Genomic DNA, 23,875 nt, shown 5'->3' with positions numbered 1-23,875 from the left:
TATTTTAAACGGAAGGAAAACTGGGCTAGATTTCAAAATTTGAATATGGTACATGAAAAGGCTGTGTTCACATTTAATTAAATTACAGTCTATGTGCCATATGTAGAATCAGACATCACCTCCATCACAGATGGAGATGAGGAGTAGGAATAAGGAGTAAAGGTTCCCTTCTGCCTTCTGAAAGCACACGCCGAGATTGTTTTCTAAGGAATGCCGTCACAACGACAAACTCTTCTGGCAGCTGCTGTGGCAGAGGCCCTGTGAAGATCACTCCGTGGCTCATTAACTCCCAGGGCTATGAACTAGGCCCTGTGAAGAGAGGTGGGACCCTCAACTCCAGAAGGTAAGACTTCAGCTACGTTCAGTTCTGGGGTTGGGACTTCCAGCTTAGAAAAGAGAGAGAAGCTTCTCACTCATCTCGACGTGTAAACTTAGGTTACGGAAATTTCGACGCAGTGACTAATGCAACTTGAACTGAGAACAGCGGACACCACAGCTGGCTCGCTGACCCTGAAACACAGAATACACTTTGTTCAGTCCTGAAGTGTACGGGCCTTGTGCGGGGGTGGGGGAGGGAAGAGGCACTTTTCCATATGAAACCAACATGTGTTTTTCTTTCCCCTGCCGCTCTGCAGTTCTTGCCATATTTTCTGAGTTCACATCTCTAATCAGTTGGTGGGAGTGTAGATTTAGTGACATTTATTTTGGAAAACATGCTCTGCTAAAATTTCGTAGTAATGTAAGCCATTTAATTCTAGCATTGGCAGCTGAAACGAACACTGAGTTCACTTAAGCAGCTACTGAAATGCTTCAGTAAAAAGCATGTTGGAGCACGAACGGTTGAGACGTTGTTGTTTCTAGATACTTTCAAAAAGGATGGGAGCGAACCGGGAGCCCGCCTCCAACAGCAGGGACACAGATAAACTCTCCTGGTGTTACCTGTCTGTGCTATTTGCCTTGGATGCTGACAGTTCCTCAGTTCGGAAGGATGACAATTTGCTGTCCTCTGGACTCTAGCTGGGGTGACTTGAACGAACTTTCTCCTCAGTGCCAATGAGGCACCGATGGCGGAAATGAACAATTCTATCTGTGCGCATCAGCCAGCGGGCTTAAAGGTGGTTACATGAACCACTTGGGGTTGGCTATGTCATGGGAGCTCAGTCTTTCTCCAAGCTGTCAATCATTTCTTGAGTATTTTAAGGGAGGAGCAGGCCTTGTGTGCTCCACCCCTTCATGATAGAAAATTAACAGGCCCACTCTGATGCAGGTCTCTTGTGGTAATCTCAGCCACTGAGGGTTCAAGAGAACAATGGCTGCCTCACCCCTGGAACCCGATAACCGCATTCCATAATTGTAACCCTAGCACTCAGGCTGAGACGGAAAGATCATCAGATTGAGGCCGGGTTGGGCTACATAAAACAAAACAAAACAAAAATCATATATTTTCTTTTAAAAATCTTAGTTTTATTTGTGTAGCTGTATATGGAACATGTTTAGATATACACACATAGGAGCCAGAGAGGGAGCCATATACACCTTGGAATTGGAGTTATAGGCAATTGGAAACTACCCAAGGTGGAGTTCAGGAACCAAATTTGGATCCTCTGGAAAAGCAAAAGAGGTCTTAACCTCTAATCAGCTTTATAGACCATTAAAAAAAAAGGCAAAAAGAAAACAAAAATGTTTATTTTTTTAAGGAAAATAATGGTAAATAGAGGAAATATAAAAATGAGTGTGTGGGTGGATGGGGTGTGTGCCTAGCATCTAATCTGTAATCTGTAGCAGGGAAAGACCAATCAGTAGGAGACAGAGGTGGAATGAGAAACCCACACACAGTAGGCTCAAATTAAAACAATGTTCTCTGGTCTGCCCAAAGGATCGAGCAGGAGAATGACCTCTATGTAGGTGTTCTGCAGCTTCTGCCACAGACTAGCTACTCCACCAGACCTTTGGAGTAACTACTCTACCCAGATGGGAGAACAAGACAGTGTGTAGAAAAGCACATGGGAGAATTTGGTCTACTTGTCAGAATCACACAATTAGCAGGTGGACATGACTGGAACTAAAATGATGGAGTCAGATCCCTTTCTCTCTTTTCTTTACTTTGGTGGAGATGAAGTGATGGGGGAGATTGCAGTGAAGCGGCCTGGGACAAGAGGGAGAAGGCACAAATGAAAATGAGTGGAGTTAAGGTATAATTGAATCTCAATATTGAGTGTTACTGGGTAGGTAACATGGTCCTGAGTATATGAGAGTGAACTCATAACGACTTTTAAACAGTGCTGTCATTTGACCGCGACTGATGAATTCACCCTTTCTAAGAAGACAGAAATACATCATATTCATGGAGTCTTTTTGGAATAGAATCTGGAGTCTTGGTCAGTAGCACTCTCACCTTGATTTGCTGTGACTCGCTCTTCCCTGTCCTGGTACCTCTGTATTTATCCATTTCAGCCACAAACCCTACCAACTCTTTTGCTATACCGGTCTGCAAAGTTATCTTTCACACTGGTGTATCAAGTCCACGTCTGCTCCTAAGTATGTGTTGTATCTGATTACCCTTTTGCCATTCCCTATATCATACCATCAGTACCTGGGCTTCTCTGAAATTTGTGTACCCTTGACCTCCGACACTTTCCTCACAGGATGGAACTTATTTCTAGGTTTTTGGAACGGCGGATTAGGGCTGTGGCTTCACACATACAAAGAATTCTACCACTGTACTTTTTAGTAATACAGATCCTATCCCATAAATTGCCTATTGAAATCCTCCAGAGGCTGTAAGGATTGAGAAAAAAAAAAATCTCATGCACAAGGCCATTGTTAATGTGGTTGTATCTCTCACTCTCATTTTCTATAACTCCTTTCTCTCATCTTTGACCCAGTCACCTTGAGTTTCTCATTCAATTCACAGACTTGTCTTGTCTTGTGGTCTTAGCAAATGCTTGTTAGTCTGACTAGAATGTTCTCTCCCAAACTTCTCTCTTCCTCCATCATGTCCCCTTTAACTCATCCTTTAGCTAGTTCAGTATCTCCTTTTCCCTTGCTCAAGATGCCATTTTTCTCTATGTCTTCCATTACCACCTCACTCATCTCTTTCCATATGAAACCACAATGATGAGATTCTTTCCCCTGTTGAGGTAAAAATCTGTGAGGGCAGGGCCACATCTATGTTGCTTGCTACGTTATATACAGTGCAGATAACAGTGTTTTAAACACCTTTTTAAATACATTTAAGTATATTTAAATGCATCTTTTCTAAGTAGACCATGAGAGTCTATCAGTTTCATTTAGAAGAGAATGGTTGGGGAGTTCAAGGGAGCAGCAGTCCTGCTAGGCCACAGAGGAGGACTTTGCAGCCAGTCCTGAAGATACCTGATAAAACAGGGTCAGATGAAAGGGGAGGAGGTCCTCCCCAATCAGTGGACTTGGAAAGGGGCAGGGAGGAGATGAGGGAGGGAGGGTGGGATTGGGAGGGAATAAGGGAGCGGGATACAGCTGGGATACAGAGTTAATAAAATGTAACTAATATTAAAAAAATAAATTAAAAAAAGAAGAGTATGGTTTTCTTTTAACTCTGACAGTAGTTCAGCTCCACATCCTTTTTCTTACAGTTCCTAGTGACTGAATGATGAATTTACTGAATATATAGATTATGTGTACCTTGACACTCCTTAGCATTTAGAAAAGAATGGCTCCCCTCCCATCATGTAAGAATGAGCCTTTGTCTTTTATGCAAACTAGGGAGCTCTAAGAGCAGAGTTAGACAATCCAGGTTCCTCTTATTTTGCTGAGGGTTCTTTAGAAAAATAAAATCAGCCAGATGTACTCATGTCATTTATAACTTCACATGAATATGTTAGAGCTTCATATACAGAAAATAGGGGAAGTAGTTGGCTTATGAGTTGTGGAGGCGGAAAAGTCTCATGGACTGCTGTCTGCCAACTGGAGAGTCAGGGAAGCTGGTAGTACAACTTGAAGGTCTGTGATCCAGGATTTCCATGGTGTAGCAACCAGTCTCTGCCCAAAGACCCATAAATCATGTGTGTTAAGAACAGGTGATGGCAGATGTGCCATTTTTAGTAGGCAGGCAGGAAGTAAATTCAACCTTCCTTTTCATTTTGTTCTATTCAGACCCTGAATGGAGTGAATAATGCTCATTCACCAATACTGGGAAGGACCTTCAGGTTCATTTGGTATGCCAATTCAGTTGCTGCCTTTCTGAGAAATCCAGAAATCAAATTTGACCATATATCTGGGCATCCTGTGGCCCTGGCAATTTTGCATATAGATGTAATCATCAACTCTTTGTAGCCAGGTATTTTCTTTATTGTATCTCAAGAATATTTTTTTTCCATGTGTCAGGATCCTAGGGATGGAAGATTCCTATGTTCTCCCAAATATATAGCTCATTTGTGTGGTTCTAGTTGCATTTCTTATGGAAATTATTCAATGGTCAAAAAATACCACTGACATTTTTGAAGAAATACCACAAACACATTTTCTGTGTCATATTTCACATGTACCACTTAAAGTTACTACCAATATGCTAAGAGAAATATAAAGCCTCAAAAAAATGTAAGTGGCTGGAATTGCCAGGTTTTCTACAATATAATAAATATAATAAAAAATGCTAGTTATGGCTTAAATTGAGATAATATTTCTATTTCCTTAACCTATCTGGGAATATTAATGGAATGTGTTTGTTTGTTTGTGTGTATGTGTATGTTTTCATGCATGTATTTGTTTTTAGTGTGGACTTTGAAAGTGAAAGCTGTGCTTAATTAGTTTAACTGTGTGTTTATTATTCTTTCCTGTTTTAGATTTATTTTGGTTTTTATTTATGATCAGTGTGTATTTGTGACTGTATGTATGTGTATTCACATGTGTTGGTGTGACTACAGAGGCCAGAAGACTGTACCAATATTTTGGAGCTGGAGTTGCATGCGTTATGGGCTACCTGATGTGGGTGTAGTAGCCTTAATGTCTGAGATAGCATCAAGTGTTCTTAATCAATGAGCCATTTTTCCACCCTTTATACTATTCTTCCTTGAGATCACATTAAAATATTATTGTGTATTTTAGAGATATCAAATACAATTAACAATGGAAGACGATGGGAATACTACACATAAAAAAATGCTCCCTGATTTAGAAAAATTACATTCAAAAATAAGAAAAATTAAAATGTTGTCCTTGGATCTGTAAATGATTTGTCAAACACTTGGTGTAACAGTAAGCTTTGTGTCGAGTAATTTTTAAGTTACTTGAGAGAAGTAATTGAAAATTAAGACACCTATTTTGGTTCACAGTTTCAAGGTTGCTGTCCACAGTGGGTGGTTTCCATTGTTCCGGGCCTGTGGTGAGGCACACCGTTATCGCTCATGGCTGCAGCAGAGCAAAGCTGATCCCCTCATGGCACCCTGGAAGCAGAATTGGTGAGCAACAAGATATAGATTTCAGGGACATATGTCTTACCTTCATCCTATCAAACTGTAAGTCCATCAGGGGATTGAAGCCTTGATTCGGCTAGACTCCAGGGTCTTTGGAAACATCCTCGTGCATATTTTCTGAAGTACTCCCCTCTGGGGAACCTCTCAGTCTAACCAAGGGGAAAATCTAGATCCACCATCCTACTTGGTGTCTGGAAAGCTGAGCTATGATAATTGGTTCTAGCACTTTGCTATATCAGCTCAAATATTAGCACACACCTAAGCAGGACCGACCCCTGATTGAGTCACTTACTTAAGTTCTCCTAACTTTGCTCTTCTACATTCAACTAAGAAAGTTCTTTGTGCCCACACTGGGCTTCTTATACCCAGAGTTCTAGTTCAAGATGAACAGTTCTCTACAAACGTGTAAACCTTTACCCACACAAAATTAAAGAGCAAATATTATTATAACTATTGTAAGTGAAAATAGGAAAAAATGAGACATTTCTGCTTCATCAAGCTATTAGTGGATAAAGATAAGGAGAAAACAATAAAGAATTATGTAGGAAAACATTTCTTAGTGGAGTTAAAATTTAAATGCAGTTAAATTTTAAATGCAGAAGATTCAGTTTCAAAGTTAAAATGAAACAAACAAACAAACAAACAAACAAACAAAATCCAGCTTCACAGAATTACATCTATTTGCCAGCAGAATCCTAGTTTGCTCTTGAATTGACAAAATGTTTTCTGGGATACATCTTAGTTCTCACTGTTAATGATTATTCGTAGAATTTAAAATCTGAGTGGTACCACAGGTAAAGTCCATGCTAAACAGGGTGGTTCTTGTTTTCTTTATGTATTACCTTTTAATACTTGTTGATAATTTGACAATAAATGGTGCTTCCTATATAGTCTTCATGTTCAAAAGAGATGTAAGCCGGTATAATGGCTGACACCTCGAGTCTCAGAGCAATTGAAGCTGATGCAGGAAGATGATGGCTATGAAATGAAACACTATAAAAATGATAGAGGTACATTTCAATTCTTTTACACAGTATACTAAGGGCACTGATTGCCTGACATAATTAAGCGTTCCTATTTAAAACAAAAACACTGCTCCCTGTATCCTGTCCAACTCTATTCTCCCTTCTAGCCGACAGCCATCATCTTGAAAAGGAAGAAAGGTTGATGATAAGTCATAGTCTCAACAGGGGATTTCTGAAATCCTCAGATGTCCACACATGGTTTTGGAGGATGTGTGTGTTTCAAGTCCTGCCCTCATTTCTGAGACATCAGCCTTGAGAACCAGAGAGTTTTCAGCTTGGAAAGTGTAATTTCCCTAAGTAGGAGATGTCCAGTACAGTAAGATTCTCCAAAGTCTCTGGAAGTGACTTACTAACACAGGTTCCCAATGTTTGTTTGGTTTTATTTGCTTTTGGCTTTTTATATTCTTTGTTTTCCAAGACAGGATTTCTGTTTGTAGTGCTAGCTGCCCTAGAAATAGGTCTCCAGATTAGGCTGGCCTCAAACCCACAGAGATCTGCCTGCCTCTGAAGGGTTACTTTTGTGGCATCACTTGAATCATGCTTTTGAGTGACTCCTTGCTTATAAACTCCCTGTACATTTGAAGTACCCCAGGAAAATCAAGCCTTTTGAATCCCTAAGTCCTGCACAGCTTCTGACACATGCAAAACACAGTAAATTTCAAGCAAGTCTCTCTAGCCAGACCTATTGCTGCCATTACAAACTTTGAGATAGTAACTGTGGCCCTTTGAAATTAAATACCACAGAGGGTGAATTCTCAGTCACTGGCTTAGCCAAGCTCTGTGCATTTGCTGCTGATGTGGACTCTACAAATCTTGGAGGTTGGTAACACCCAGAACATCTCTGTTTCTCTGTTCTAGGGCACTGTGCTAGTGTGCCTTCTGGCACCCTTTGATCTAAAATCTATTTGTTCATGCACACCGGGAACTGAAAGTAATGCTGAGGGTTAATATCCCTTTGCTTGATCATCTTTGAGTCTGCAGTCACTAGTCTCCAGTAAACAGGCCACTGCTTATTTTTTTGAGGCTTCTTTTAATATTATATGGAACAACCAGTGCTTAGTCATGACATGGAAAAATTTCTATGATCTCCTCCCAGCCTGCCTTTTGGAAAGCATTTTGCAGTCAAGCTCTGTTTTAGATTTTCTCACACGACCCCGTATCGTAGTCATCAGACTGTTTTTCTCTTCTAAAGTGAGGAAATTTAATTTTATGCCAGCCTCAGACTTGAGGACATAAACGCTATAACAGCATAGCCTTTCAGAGGCTTTGGGATTGTGTTGTGTATTGCTTTCGCTTAAATGTCTACAGTAAGCAAAGGAATACAGATGACCTGGGCAGCAAAGTACAGTATTGCATAAGGAAAAAATTCCCATGAGGTCCAGCTCCTCCCTCTCCTATCACAGCCAAGAGACATTGTACACTTTTCTCTCTCCTTCTTCCTCCACCTCTCTTTACGCTTTATTTGTCTTCCTTCTTTCTATTTTCTTATGCTTTTCACAAGATTATGTAGAAGAATCAGTGTGTCCTAACCTGTAGAGTTGGGGCTGAATACCCCAGATTTGGTGTCCTTGGTGAACCAAAAACAGTGCACTCCCAAAGGAAACAGACTGCTCCTTTAACAAGGGCCAATGAATGAGGTCACCATGAGGCTAAAAGTTAACTGAATATGTGACAACAAACTCCTTGTTGGTGGGTATAGTTTTCATGAGGCACTGTGCTCCTCACTGGGATAGCAGGGAGTTTTCATAGAGAACTGAAGCCCTGGAATGACAGTTCAATGAACATGGATTAAAGATGTTTTATTAAAACTTTATTTTTCCTGGGGGAAAATCATCTAATTCTAAGAAATTAAAATCTAAATCCTAGTCCTTACATGTCCAATTATCTTTCATGGCCATATGTGTGAAGCAATCACATTTAAAAATCACGAACAGAGCTCAGCTATAAAAGTAATGGCAACAGTAAACATAGTAGGAATTCAAATCTTGCTAATCAAGCCAAGCCTTATCATCTCAAGTGGGTCTTGGTGGAGTTCTTGCTCATTTCTTACAAAGGTGTTTGCTTCTGGCTTTATATGAAAAGATCCTAAATCACGGACAGACAGACAGACAGACAGACAGATACACACACACACACACACACACACACACACCTTCACAGTTTATTTTTATTTTTTTCCCCAGTGTAGTGGCACATATACCAACTCCCAGGACTCAGGAGATGAGGCATATAGATCTCTATAAGTTCAAGGCCAGCTGTTGAGGTCCATTGATGTATGGCCAGGTCTCACATGGAGAGATGGATTCCAAGTTAGCCCAGACTGCAGCACATTTCTCAGCAACACTATCCCTGAATCAGAGAGATAGCACTGAGAAGTAGGAACACTTGCCAGCCTGCAAGAGAAAAACAACAGATGTCGGCACCTTGCTCTATGGACACACCAAACTTTCCTTGAGTTTCTGTTTCATTCTCTGCACTGTGTATAGATTAGAGATTGTGTGACCAGGAAGAAACATGGACACAACAGAAAGAGAAAATACAAAAATAAATGGTGGGATATCTGTATGCTCAAGACAATAAAAACAAAACACAAAGACTGTGATGAGCATGTTGATACAGGTAGTAAAAACCCAAAGGAAGAGAAAACACTGAATAGAGAATGAAGAGGAAGCCTTCAGAGGAGATCTTGAATGGTGAACCAAATGTGAATGAGTAGTTGAGAAGGCAAACTCTTTTAAGGGGCTGGTACAATCATGGGAAGATGTCTGGCTTTCGTGGGTAGACTCTTGTCTTAGCGTTTTATTGCTGTGAAGAGATACCATGACCACAGCAACTCATAAAATAAAACATTTATTGGGGCTGGCTTACAGTTTCAGAGGTTTTTAGTCTATTATCATCACGGCAGGGAACATGGCAGAATGCAGGTAGACATGGTGCTAGAGAAGGACCTGAGAGTTCTACATCTTGATCTGCAGGCAGCAGAAGGAGACTGTGTGCCACACAGAGTGTAGCTTCACCATAGGAGACACAATGCCCCCCCCTCACAGTGACACACTTCCTCCAAAAAAGGCTATACCTGCTCCAACAAGATTCTTCTCTTAGTGGTGCCACTCTCTACTATGGACCAAATATTCAAATACAGGAGTGTATGGGGACCATTCCTACTCAAACCATCACAACTCTGTTAGTGAAACAAGTGCCTTGTAGCTCCAACATGGCATTCTGGGGAGGAAAGTTGAGCTATGATGGATGGGACAGAGAATCACTTTAGGAGGTGCCCAAATGCCAGAGCAGCAGATTTGGTGCAGAAAGTTTGAGGCATGTTGGGGAGCTCACAGCTCAGTATGTCTTAGAGGTCACTACAGAAATGAGAAACTTGCAAGGGCTAGGAAGGATGTAGGTTATGGGGAAGAGAAATTAAGTCAATTGTTCTGAGATGTTTCAAATAAAGATAACTAGGACTTTGGGGAGCAAGTAGGAACAGAAAAAAAGAAAACAGAAAGAAAGAAAAAGAAAACAGAGAATGACTATATTCTCAAGTCCAGGTTCCAGGCTAAACAAGAATCTTTTGGATTGCATTGACAGGAGCCATCATTTCATATTGACATGTTTTTCTTGTCAACAGCACCTCTTCCTGTACTGTGAGGATTTATATCAGTGTCTTTGTTTAGGAATGATGTGGAATGCATCTTTGGTTCCTGAACCGTATCAAGTTTGGTAATCTGCACATTGGTGAGTGAATGCAAATTTGTTACATGAAGTTTATACAGTAAACTGATTCTAGGAATTTGCTAAACTTTGTAACTTCCTAATAATTCAACTGCTTGTTTACCTTCAAGTTACTGGTCGAATGGTAGTGGGGCGGTTCTGTCAGTGCTGGCCTGCTAATTCATTATCTGAAATGCTTCACCGTTGTGTCTCTTTTCCTCAGAACTAAGCATCTTTCTCTGAAATGAACTGCATGGCAAAAAACTGGAGGTGGTCCTCTCTCCACACAAAGGAAACATCTCAGAAGATGGGGTGGGAAGATGAAAGAGCCAGGGGAAAGGGAAGTCCTGGGAAAAACAGTATCTTCTGGACATAGCGAGGCAGCTGCTTTCATGAACTCAGAGCAGTTAATTAACTTTACATTCCAACTTTCTTCTTCCTCCTCTCCTCCAAGGCATCTCTCTTTTTCTCCTTCCCAATCCACTCCTCTTCCCTTCCTTTTCAGGAAAGGGGAGGCCTTCCCTGGATATCAAATGAGCTTGGCATATCAAGTTGTGCTCAGACTGGATGCATCTTCTCCTGTTGAGGCTAGAAGAGGCAGCCCTGAATGAGCACTATTGACAGCTGATAGTTGTTGTGGGAGAAGTGGTTTTCTTTAAGGGTGTGGCCCCTGGTAGCTTGACCATGCTCTAGTGGGTGGTCCCACAGCTTTGTGTATATAGGCAGCGTAGAGCCAACTCAGCAGTTTACTTTTTAAAACAGGATTTGAAGTTGGGTTATGGGTGGGTGTCAAATGGTTGATAGGAGAGAATATGGGGTAAATGGGTACATGGATATGTTCAAACTGCCTAATATTCATGGATGAGATCTCATAGTTTTAATAAAAATATTATATTTTTAATGACCCAAGGAAATATGCATCTGTGTCCTATCTCATATGGTTTACTATGTTTGTTTAGTTTTCATCAACTTGACATAGGATCTTCTGACAAGGAGGAATCTCAATTGAAAGAATGACCCCATTAGTTTTGCCTGTAAGCAAGCCTGTGGGTATTTTATTGATTAACAATTGATGTGTGATGGCCCAGTCCAGTACAAGCCTTGGGGATCAAGCCCAAAGCAGTATTCCATCATGGTCTCTACTTCAGTTTCTGCCTCTAGGTTTCTGCTCTGCTTGAGTTCCTGCCCAGGTTTCCCTCAGTGATGGACTTTAATCAGAATATGTTAAGTCTGATAAACCCTTTCCTTGCCATATTGCTTTTGGTCATGGTGTTTTAACAGAGTAATGAAGAAAACAAATGAAGATATGTTCTCTTTATTTACATAAATGCATATTAATATATGTATATATGTGTGTGCATAAGGTCTCTTTCTAAGTTACAGCATTGAAGCATTATGAGCTAAGTAATTTGTTTCAAACATTACAAGGAGATGCTGACATGAACAGTCTAAGATGTTTAACAGCTGAAGCAAAAAAATTCGAGTTAACCCTGGTAGATCAAAGACCGCTAGATGTGTATGTGGAAGGAATTGATCCTAAACTTGATCGTATTTTGGTCATGTTGCCTTCAACTCATTCTTCTACTGGGCTCATAATGCAAAGGGAAGATAGTAGTATTATGGAATGGATTTTCTTAGCACGTAAAAAAAGTAAACAATTGAAGATGTACATAGAGAAAAGATTTCTGAATTATTAAAGGTAGAATAAGACCAAGTCAACTGTCAAGAAGAGATCCAGTGAAAAGGTAGTACCTCTCCCTAATACTGAGATTAGGCCATTGTGGGTAATCGATGAAGCATTGGCAAAGAGCTTGTAGTAACCACTTGGGAGACATTAATAACATATCCTAAAAGCAAATGTATATGGTTTATAAAAAGAACTAATTGAGTTCTATGCATTATAAGGGGAACACCAATTCCAGAAGCACCAACTTTCTATGCTGTGCAAACAAGATAGGAATGGCAGGTTATAAATCAGACAAAATAAGCAAGGCGATCCAAAGTCCATATTCTTCAGCACAAAATTCAAAATTGTATGCAATCTTTATGGTATTAGGTTTTCCTGAATATCTTAGTGTACTTACTGACTTTCAATATGGAGGAAGAGTGGTTTTCCGTATAAAAATTTCTGATTTTTTTTCCTGCTAACTCAGAATCAACTTTTTTATGCAATCACAACAGGCCACCAGAAGTAGAAACTATCTATCATATATTATGCATATTATGTCTCATACACATTTTCCAGGTCCATTGGCACAAGGAAATGAGGAAATAATCAATTGCTAATAGGAAATGTGTTAGAAGCCTCAAAATTTCATTAAAAAACACAGTTTTTTTTACAGTAAAGTTTTGTTAACTTTAAAGATTTGTTAACAGTAAAGATTTAACAAAAAAAATCTTATCACTTGGTAACAATCAAAGAAATAATAAAAACAATGTCCTATATGTTCTCTGTGTAATCAAACTCCATTACATGCTGGAAGCAACCTAAGACTACGAAATGAAATCAAATCTGGTAAATGGATGTCTTCCATTTTGCAGAATTTGGAAAACAAAAGTACGTACACCATACCATAGACACATATTCAGTGTTTCAATGGGCAAGTGCTTTAAGTTCTGAAAAGGCTGATTGTGTAAATACACAGTTATTGGAAACTGGCAATTATGGGGCTACCGTCACAAGTTAAGACTGAATGCTCTTGCATATGGATCTGGTAAAATGAAGCAATTCATTGCATATTATAAAATAAAGCACACTACTGGAATACCACACAACCCTACAGGACAAGCTATCATAGAAAGAGCTAATCATATTTTAAAAGAGATGATTATTAAACAAAAGGGAAGAGTAAAGAGCCCAGGGGCAGACTAAATAATGCTTTGCTAACTCTAAATTGTCTTAATGTTGGTGGAAAAGGAACAACAACAGCTGAGAGACACTGGGTTACAGAAAACAACAACAACAACAACATGGTACTAGATCAACCCACCATAAGGACATGTTGACAGCAAAATGAAAACCTGCAATAGTTGGAGATGGGGATGTGGTTACACTTATGTATCTATGGGGAATAATTTTTTTTTTTTTTAACCAACAAAACTTACAAAGATTAGATTTGACCAGGGAAGACCTCCGAGTAGCTGAGACATGAATGTCTTCGCATGGTAAATGGATCTTATTTGCTCCCTGGTCCTCATGATGTAAAAATGTACCTATCATATTACCTTGAAAGTTTGTTTATTTTTCAGAACAAAAGACAAGATAGCAATGAAGATAAAGCAAGAAGATTCAGGTGATTCAGCCTCAGAGACTAACCCAGTTACTGTTTCCTCAAAAATCTACGTCCAGGTCTAAAAGTGCTTCCAAATGATCAATCCCACAGAGACTGACAGAAACACAGACTCTGGACAGACAACACAGAGACTATATAGAAAACACAGAGACTAGACCAAAAACTCAAAGACTGGACAGAAAACGATATAGCTAGCTTTTCCAATATCCTAATTTTCTAAGAGTACTCCAAATTTGTTTTACCCCCCAGACAGCAAGAAATAATTTTAAGAACAAGATGCCCCCATTACTGAGGGGTGGGGTGGTTGTTTTTAGTTGTTTACTGGGTTATGGATTAGTTGTAGTAATGGAGAAAACAAAGCAAAGGTTGGAATCAGGGATTTCTTTCTCTCCCTTCTTTTTCTCTCCTATGTAGTGTTATAGAAAAAGAGGAAAAAAGGGAATAATAAGGGGGGTATAGGATTATAGGATAAAACCTTTTATCCTATAGATTATTGAATCTACAGATTATTGAATGTACAGATTATTGAATCTACTAGTCTAGAATATTATGGATTATTATATATAGATAGAAATTTAAGATTGTTTTGTTCAACTTTTGCTTAATGTATTGTACATATGCAACTTATTTGAACACGTGATGTACAGTTCTAGTCTTCTGAAAGCTAACTATTGCAAACTGTTTAGGAGATGCAAATTAGCAGTTAGTTCCCTATAAATAATCTTATTTGTAGTCTTGTTAGATAGTAGTTTAGTTAATGAATGAAGCTTTATTTAGTCTCTTATATGTGTTTTCAAGGTTAAGCAGATAGTGTATAGCAAAAAACAAGCAACATTATCCTAATATACTACAGATAAGTAGATATGAATATGCCTATATAATGGTAAATAAATAGGTGGTCTTCAAACAGTTCAGAAATTTGCAGAAAACAGCATTTGAAGATATTTTAATAATAAAAGCCTTTTCTGACAGAGACATGTCTCCTGACAACACCTCTAATCTACTTCAAAGCAGATGATGGCCATCAAAGAAACAAATGTGGCGAGATAGCAGTGAGAGAAAAAGACTGCTCTTCAACTACTGATAGGAAGCTGTCTGTACAAACTGAGGACAAGCAGAACACTGGTAACCTTGACTGTCCAAGTTTACAGAGACTATGTAGTAAGTTCTCCCAAATTCCTGCTTCATAGAAAAGTCTGTCAGATATTCTGGGCTCGTAGGCAAAAGACTGACTGCCGCAATGATACAAAGAAACCTCTGGTGCCTATTCAGGCAGCCAGCTGTCTTTTTCATTTCTATAGTTCTGGAAGCTACTTGTTTTATGCTTTCTATATATTTAGGTAATATTATTTCCTTCTAAATTTTCTGATGGGGCTGAAGACTAGATAGTCATAGTCTTACTACAATTAAGCTTGGTTGTTTAGAAACTAAAACAACATTTTTGGCCTGAAAAAATTTTTGCAAGGTCTAGATAAATATTTTTATATTGATAGATGCAGGATTTGATAAGAAAGTGATTTAGGTACAGAACTTTAGATTTGCCAGGATAGGAAAAACAATAGAATACTTGTTCCAAGGATGCCAAATACGAATGGACTGGACAGTATAGATGTAACTCTTACCTGATATTTCTCATAATTATTCTTATTGTATATACTTTATTTATTAATGTTAAAAAAACATTTTTTAAACAGAAAGGGGGATATATAATGGAGTTTTGGTTTCCTTAAAAATTCAGTTATGTTTTGTAAATATGTTCTGGTTTAATCCCAAGTGTGAGATTTTTAGTTTAGGGTTTAGTTTGTCCACAGCTGATAATTTTCCCCTGTGGGGTGTGGTCTTTGCCAGCTTGTAATGGCCTGCCTCGTGCAGCATGGAGAGGACCATGGTCTAGGACTCTGAGAGATAGAAATAGGAGAGTCTGGAGGAAGAAAAAGTGGTCTGTGGTGTGTGGTGTGAGATCAAAGAGGAATGGTGTGGTAGTTTGGAGCAGACAGACAAAGAGAAACATTTCAATTGAGGTTTAGAGGAGATAAACAGAGGAGACTGCTTGCTGCATTTGCTGTTGCTTCAGATTCCTATAGTTCCCTAAGAACCCATTACCCTAAACAGTCAGAAGAAGTAAAGGGATCTGTGCCCCCTTTCCACACTAACATTCTCTCTCTTACCTAGGGTTAGGGAGTTATAACGGAGAGGCTTTAAGGAATCCCAAATAAAATAAAGTTAAAAAAAAAATAGCGCTATAGAAGCATGTCTCTGTCTCAGCCCTCTAAGACAAATAATGTTTTTTTAAATTATTATTTTTTTATTTTTTATATAGTTACAGTTTATTAACTTTGTATCCCAGCAGTAGCCCACTCCCTCATTCCCTCCGAATTCCACCCTCCCTCCCTCATCTTCCCCCTGTTCCTCTCTAAGTCCTCTGATAGGAGAGGTCCTCTTCCTCTTCCATCTGACCCTAGCTTGTCAGGTCTCTTCAGGACTGGCTAGCAAGGCTGCTCCTCCCTCAGGAGTGGGTGTGGTGGGGGAGAGGTCAAAGAGGCAGCCATTGAGTTCGTGTCAGAAACAGCCCCTGTTTCCCCTTACTAGGGAACCAATTTAGATACTGAGCTGCTATGGGCTACATCTGTGCAGGGATTCTAGTTCATCTCCATGCATGGTCCTTGGTTGGAGAAACAGTCTCAGAAAAGACCCCTTTTATATTTGGGACAAATGATGTTTTTATTTACTGTGATAATTTTTCTATTTCTGAGATCATGGAACTCTTTATAAATTCCAAGGTTCTGCTAGGTTTGGACTTACTTCCAAAGTAGTGTAACAACAGACCACAGGGAAGTAAATGATAAAAACCTTCAACAGCGTTTCTCCAAATGTGGTCATCATCACTCCATCACTTGAGACTTAAAAGACACAAATTCTTGGACATCACCCTGGACCTGTGGAGTCAGTATTCAGAGATAATGCTGAGTGGTTAACATTTTCACAACGCTTCCAGGTGATTCACGTGCACCAAAAATTCAGAATTATTAGTTGTTGGTACAAGCCCCTAAATGACCCCCATCAATATTGGATCATTAGACTTGAGCTTACTCAAGAATCTCCTGGAAGATCTGTTAAGCACCAACTGCTTGCCCCATCCCTGATGCTCTGATTCTTGCCTTCCATGGACAGTGAATTTTTTACTTGGTCATTTCTGAGGGACTCTGGTACCAGCGAAGCAGCTTATATGACTCGTACCTCAACCCCTCAACAAAGATCCTCTCAAAACGCCCCTGAAATTGCTTGCTAAAAGAGCTGTAAAAATTGTGTTGAATCTATAGATGTTCGCTGCACCAGCACTCTATCTGATGACATGTGTAGTCTTGTGAAATATCAAAACCATTTGCTGGATAGTCTCAGTAAAACTAGCCGGAGGGCATGCCATGGAAGAGTCACTCTTCCCCCTGGCAAGCACTGATTCATGGTATGTTGCAAAGCTGAGACCGGAGCAAAACTTAGCAAACCAGATTGGAAAAAAAAAAAATCCCTTCTGAATATGAGATTCAGTTAAAAAAAAAAAAAAAAAAAAAAAAAAACACTGTGTGCGGCAGCACAGGGCTGAAATCTGCTTCCGGACACCAATTTGCGGGTTGCTGGAAATCACATCGCTGAAGAAACTGTGTGTGTCCTTATCAGAAGAGACTAATTGGAAGCTACAATTAGCCAGGCAGTTAATGCCAGGGATTCTGATTCACTGTTGCAAAGTGACTTTCATTTGACTCCCTAATGCATGGGGGCTGTGATGGTTGCTGAAAAGGAGATGGGGTTCTTTGCTGGCAGGAACCCATGTTCTTGAATATCATTGGACATTGTGGAGCTCTGAAAATGTGTTTCTTTTGTTTAGTTTTCTCTCTCTCTCTCACACACACACATGTGCACACACTCTTTATTAAAATTCAAAAATGCCTAGGTGGAAGGTAGGATGAAATCAGTGGTGTGGAAATGGCCCGTGTGTTTGATGGGAGTTAAACAATTGGCTTCCTTTTTCACATTACTATGATAGCTGTGGATTGGATCACAAATGCCCTCCAAAAGTCACAGTGTTAAAGGCCTCATCCAAAAAATGGTGCTTTTGTGAAGTATTGGGAGCATCTGGGAAATGATGTACACCCCCTCTGTAGGTCCCCAGATATATATGACCCCTTAATTCCTAAAGACCAAGGCTGAAAGTACACGTTTCCCTTTTTCCCCATCACCCCATCTATGGCAGGGAAAACTGTAGCGGAAAACTTGGATCTTTTGGAGATTTGAAAACCTTTTGTTCCATGCTATATTATCTTTCTGAGGGATGATCTTTTTTAGGGCATCAGTTGGAGATGAGGAAAGCTGCATTTCAGAAAGGCTGTCGTAATGGTTTTTTTAGCACATTTTACCCTAATTACTGATGCTATTTTGTAGAAAAAGAATAACCTTGACACATTTGGGGGCTTTTAAATATAATACTCTGTGAAAAGAACTGCAGACTTCTATTTTTAAGTGTAACATTTTCATTACAACTTTTTTTTTTTTAAACTGGAGCCATGTCACAAGTATGGGTAAACGGGAACTTGTTTCAATGATTTGCTGATTTTTAGGCTGAAAGCTGAAAATAACCGGAATTTATTTACCCTGTGTTTAATTAAAAGTGTAATAATTGGTGCAAAGGAAGTGAATAGAAATGATGTCAATCACCTTAATCCGAGAATGTAGGAGGATTTGTGTAAACACTGTTTTTACTGGGTATTGGGAGAGAATTAAAACATTTTTCACTAAGATTTTACAAGGGTGGGAGAGACAAAAAGATGTGAATTCCTCTCATAAACACATCTTTTTATATTAGTCATTAGATCAAACTTGTATTTATTAGTCCCTACAGTCTTGGTCATGATCATTCATTTAGAAGCCGTTGCCTTAAAGTGGCTTTGGCGATGATGGGCTGTCTTTAGGTCGGCCGGTTAAGCTCAGCGAGAGCTGAGAACATTTTCTTCATTTAAAGAACCCACATGAGACTGTCAAAAACTTCCTCTTGGTAAGTCATCCTTCATCCTCGGGATGCAGACTTGGTATACAATTAGCATATCGGTATACAATATGAAGGGGTCACTGAATTTGTAAACATGACTTACTTGCTCAGCGCCTTTCCCCAATCTCTACTCCTAAACTGCCTTTTAGAGGGTGTCTTCCATGGGGAGACCCTGACACTCCAGGGTTTTCTTTATTATTGTTGTTGTTATTATTATTATTCTCTGTGTGGACTTAGCTGTCCTAGACTGACTTTGTAGACCAGCCTGGCTTCAAACTCATAGAGATCCACCCGGTTCAGCCTCCCCAGTGCTAGGACTAAAGGTGTTTGCCACTGAGCCCAGCTACTCCAAGTTGTCATGGACACTTTCTCATTTGAAGTTTCTGTGTTAGTAGAATGCATTTTTTTTGTTGTTGTTGTTGTTGAATATTTGTTTTCTTATTCACTTGCTCACTCATGTAATCAACAAATACTTATGAAGCATTCAACCCATTTCTGGCAATTTTCACAGGTTGTAAGGGGCACCTCTGTCACTCTCTCATCATCACACAGAGTGGGTGCTTTGCTCATGCATCATACTTTGTGGCTAGTTTTGATATGTCTGTCTTCTCACCTACATTCTTTTTAAACAGTTTCCCAGTTTTGTATTCTTGGTTCATAACCTGTAATACATTACAAAAAGTAGCATAATGGGTGCCTGAAAAGATGAATTTTTACCATTTAAAGCTGAAAAAAAATAAGTGATTTGAAAGTTTCTATTTATTTTTGCTTTTAATTCAGCAAGTATTTGTTTTCATATTTGTCCTGTGTTTTTGCTAAGGTATCAACATTTATTTTTTTCAGCTCATTAGTTTTTAAAGCTGTTGTGGAAAGACAATCACTCTTCAATATCCCAAGGATCAATTAGTGAACAAAACTGACAGGTACTTGCTCTGGCAAAAATCACATTCCAGATAGCGGACAGAAATCCCACTGATACCGGGGTCAGATTTTTAGCACGTTAGGAGGTGGTGCATAACAAGGATAAAGGGACACAAATATTGGCAGAGGTTAGGAAGCTGGAGGGCATGTCAGAGCTCTCAGTCCAGAGAGAAATTGTGCTGGCTCTGAAGAAAATCTGTGGTGTCTTTCTGTCACTAAAAACAGACATTGTTCCTGAAATGTTAGCTATAGCATAGCAAAGTGGACATTTCTTCAGATACAAAGGCTAGATGCAGCATCTAGACTGCAAATCACCTGGAAAGTACCATCTGCTTTTCAGGTCCTGGGACTCCTGTGTGAAACAGGTCTTCTTCATCAGATGACTAGATTATGGGGATAGAAAGATGACTCGGTGCGTAAGAGCACTGTGGCAGCTCTTTTAGAGAACCAGAGTTTGATTCTCAGCACCAACATGGAAACTAAACCAGTTGTTAATTCTAGTCTCAAGAGATCTTGTGTTCTCTTCTGGCCTCTGACGGAACTGCATGAAGTTGGGGCACCAACATGCATGCAGGCAAAACAACTGTACGGGCAAAACAACTGAAAAAAGAAAGCAAGAAAAAGAGAGAGAGAAGGAAGGAAGGAAGAAAGGAAGAGAGAGAGAAAGAAAGAAAGAAAGAAGAAAGAAAGAAAGAAAGGAAGAAAGGAAGAAAGGAAGAAAGGAAGAAAGGAAGAAAGAAAGAAAGAAAGAAAGAAAGAAAGAAAGAAAGAAAGAAAGAAAGAAAGAAAGAAAGAAAGAAAGAAAGAGAGACTAGTCAGGCTTCTGCTTTCTTGTATGATTATGCACGAAAGTCCTGGAGCTTGGGACTGTAGGACCTTGGGACTGTGGGACTGTGGGACTGTAGAGAACCTCTCACTCCTTCATAGGAAATCACTGTGTTATGACAACCCTGAAAACTCCTCCCTTGCTCAGGAAGTGGGAGGGTCTTTCCTCTGGAGGTGGGCAGGGCCATTTTCCTTTTAAGGCAGCCAGCAGACAGAGACATCATGTGCAGTTTCAGGTTGTTTTATGTGATGATTATTTCTGAGTGTAAGTCTAGAAATAGAGGGGTATACTTTTCATTTGGCAACAGAATCCAGTTCTAACTGATGTCAACATACTAATTAGACACTCGAGAGAGTCACTCTCAGCTAGTGTAAAGTATGACTGCTTGTTTCATCAGGATGGCTTGTTAGTGCTCCAGAAGTTCTGACCTACACTAATAAGACATGAAACATGAGGGAAAATGCAACTATCCCAAGAAAAGATTATTACTTAGAAATGTCAAAATAATCTGCTGAAAGACCATCATAATTCAAAAGACCCAGTTACGTGCATGAATACTAGCTACTGCTTAAAGCTCTAGGAAATTATACTATGCTAACGTGCCACTTGAAAATGTACTAAGCAAAAAGAAATTTCACTGGTCAAATACAAATAATAAACCTCTTGGCGATCACTACACTAAGAAATATTTAGAGCTTCTATATTAACAATGTTAAATGTTCTCCGTGAAATGCTAAAAACCAGGTAGATGGGAATCCACATTGTAGTACGCCATTTCACCAGTCATTATGTTTTAGGTGCAAAGCAATTCTCTTTAGAGAATGACTATGTTAATAACGTCAGACTTGTTTGGTTTTATTTTATACGTGTGGTTGTTTTGTCTGCATGTGTATCTATGTACCACATGCATGTAGTGCCCAGAGAGGCTAGAAGAGGACATCAGAGCCTTTGGAACTGGAGTTACCATATGTGTGCTGGGAATGGAGCTCAGTTCCTCTGTGAAAGCTGCCTGTGCTCTTTACCACGGAGCCATCTCTCCAGCCCCTGTGTTAACATTTTGTGGCCTCCCTGGCACCCAAAACACTTAAGGATATAAAATAAGAGTTGGAGTCGATGTGAATGAGTCGTCGTTTTATGAGGTAGTGAGTAGGAAGTAAGCGATCCAGTGAAGACAAGCATGATTTTTTTTTTCTGTACCACACATATTTGTTCCTGCCTTTCTTCCATTATCCTTGGCAATCTCCAACTTACTGTGGCCAGCTCAACACTCCTTTCTCACAGTGACTTGGAACGTCTTGGTGAAATGATGCTGGACTTAGCGGTCCTATAGACATCATCGTTTATTTGATTCTATTCATGACAATATGGCCTGGCCTGCATTTTTATCACAGCATCTGAAAAAGCACTGCCTGAGATATAAGAGGTGGTGAAGCAGATGTGATAATGACTTAAGAGAGTGCTTATGAGTGGGGAAGAAGAGAGGGCTGAAGTAAGTAGGAAGACATAAATCAGGATATGAGTAACACTCAATATTTCACCAAGGATTGTTAATCTGCCTTCACTAATGGCAGCTTTATATGTCTTCATTTATGGGTGGATCGTCAGCAGCTTTTTCACATGAAAACCTGCCTTCAAAAGTAGCCAAAGCATGGAAAAAAAGTAGCCAAAACATGGAAGTGACTAAGAAATGGATTCAAAGAATGTGTTGCAATGGTGACTAACATACAGTATGTGTTAGGAAAACTTCATGGCCAATGAATTGGTTGCTTTCAAGTGTTAGCTAATATTGTGAAGGCAAAGAATAAACATCTTTCAGGAATTTGTGGAAAAATCAAACTTTGGTTAGAATGACTAAATTCTTATTTTTAAAGAGACCTAGTTTCTATGCCTCATTGTCTCTGATAGTGTGTATGGAAGACAGTCTTCTTCACCTCTTCTGTTCAAGAAAAAGCATGATGGATAGTACCTTAATGAAGCTTTATTTATTTATTTGTGTATTTATTTTTGTACTTCAAGTTATGAGTTTGTGATTCTGCAGACTCAGGCTCCTGAGTACAGAGATAACAGGCATGTACTACCCCACATGGAACACATTTGGAAACTTTAGTTTGCCTGGCATGGTGGTTTATGCTTGTTATCTCTGTACTCAGCAATCCGAGTCTGCAGAATTATGAGCTCAAGGCCTACCTGGGCTACATAGTAGGACCTTGTCTCGAGAAAACAACAACAACAACAACAAAAAAAGAACAGGAAAGAAAACTAAATTAAACAAAAGCATGCAACAGAAAACAAATCAAACTAAACCAAGACACTGAAACAACCAACAAAACAAGCATTCAACCAATCAGCCAAACAAACGAACAAATCCCATTTATTTAGGAGTTAGAAAGTGGGGGCACTATCAGCAAATAGATAAGAGACAACTTATTTTAATGAAATGAAATCCTAAAGTGAATGTTTAATACTTTTTAATAGCTGAAATTGACATTTATTAAGCACTTACAGTGTACCATGCACTGGCTCAGGCCCTTTCTTCATACAAAAATATTTGCCTTTTGTAACTGTGGGGCAACAAAATCCCCATTTTACCAACAGAGGCTGTTGCTTGTAGAAGCTGAGCACACCTGAGCTTAAATTCAGATTTCAGGCAACTGTATTTGAAGGTTCCTTTTTCTTTCTCCACATTGGAGGCAAGCACATTTTTAGTGATGTAGATTTATGACTGCTTCCATCCCAAACAGAAGTTTTCTGAATGGGAGCTTTCTTTGATCCTGCAAGAATCCAATGCCAACACCACACTGATGGGAGGCGACAGGAGCAGAAACAGTTGTAATATTCAATGGTCTGCAACCAATGTGCCAGCGTCGTCGTCTTTCATCCAGACTGTGTGGACGTGTTTTAAAAATGACATCTATTACCACATTAGAGGCAGCCCATAATAGTCCCTCATAGAATGTTTGTCTCAATTGTGGTTATTTAATGTCGTTATACCAAATTTCACAGGGCTCTTATGGTAAACAGACATAGTGAAATAGATGGAGAAGGAGTCATTTAGAAGTTGTCAAAGTCTGGGCCTTTTTTTCTCTCTCTCTCCTTCTCTCTGCCTCTCTCCCACTTCCCTTTTGTAAGTTATTTTCTAAAGTCTTTCCCAGTCGTAGGAGTTTCCTGTCTACAGAAGAGAGTTTCATAATTTCTTGATTAGCAGAAGTAAGACTCAAGTGTTAATAGCATTGTTATTATGAAGAGGGAAAAAATAAAATAAATCCATTTGATCCCGGCACGTGTGCGAAGGCACAGTAATTTTCCCCAGGTTAAAACGCCATGTTAAGCTCTGACTCAGTAAATTTGAAAGCTGAGCTGAAGCCACGAATAAAGAAGCCGACTGGAGTCGATGACAGCCCTCATCTTCAGCAGGGTAGGGACTAAGTGAGATGGAGCAAGCCACAGTAGACAGTGACGTGACATGCATGCTGCTGCAGGTCCCCAGCCTTCAGACGGAGCAGAGGACTATCCTGTTTCACGCTGTGGTTACATGTGTTGTTTCTAACTGTTTCATACCCGCCTTTCTCTTTTCTTTGAGCACAAGGCGTAGTTATAATGATATGTAA

The 23,875-nt window shown here is 39.5% G+C and overlaps 1 long non-coding RNA gene across 1 annotated transcript; it reads left to right on the top strand.

Annotated features, from left to right (window-relative positions):
• The first annotated feature begins 212 nt into the window (after window positions 1-212).
• Window positions 213-10,924, top strand: LOC132652116 (uncharacterized). The gene is made up of 4 exons (XR_009589602.1): window positions 213-343; window positions 5,313-5,438; window positions 10,150-10,210; window positions 10,410-10,924. It is a non-coding gene; the product is annotated as an uncharacterized LOC132652116 (long non-coding RNA).
• The last annotated feature ends 12,951 nt before the right edge of the window (window positions 10,925-23,875 follow it).

Source organism: Meriones unguiculatus, chromosome 2, assembly GCF_030254825.1.
Source record: "Meriones unguiculatus strain TT.TT164.6M chromosome 2, Bangor_MerUng_6.1, whole genome shotgun sequence".
In the NCBI taxonomy this organism is placed as follows: Eukaryota; Metazoa; Chordata; class Mammalia; order Rodentia; family Muridae; genus Meriones; species Meriones unguiculatus.
Note: the sequence above shows the minus strand (reverse complement) of the source record. Positions and strands in the feature narration are given on the sequence as shown.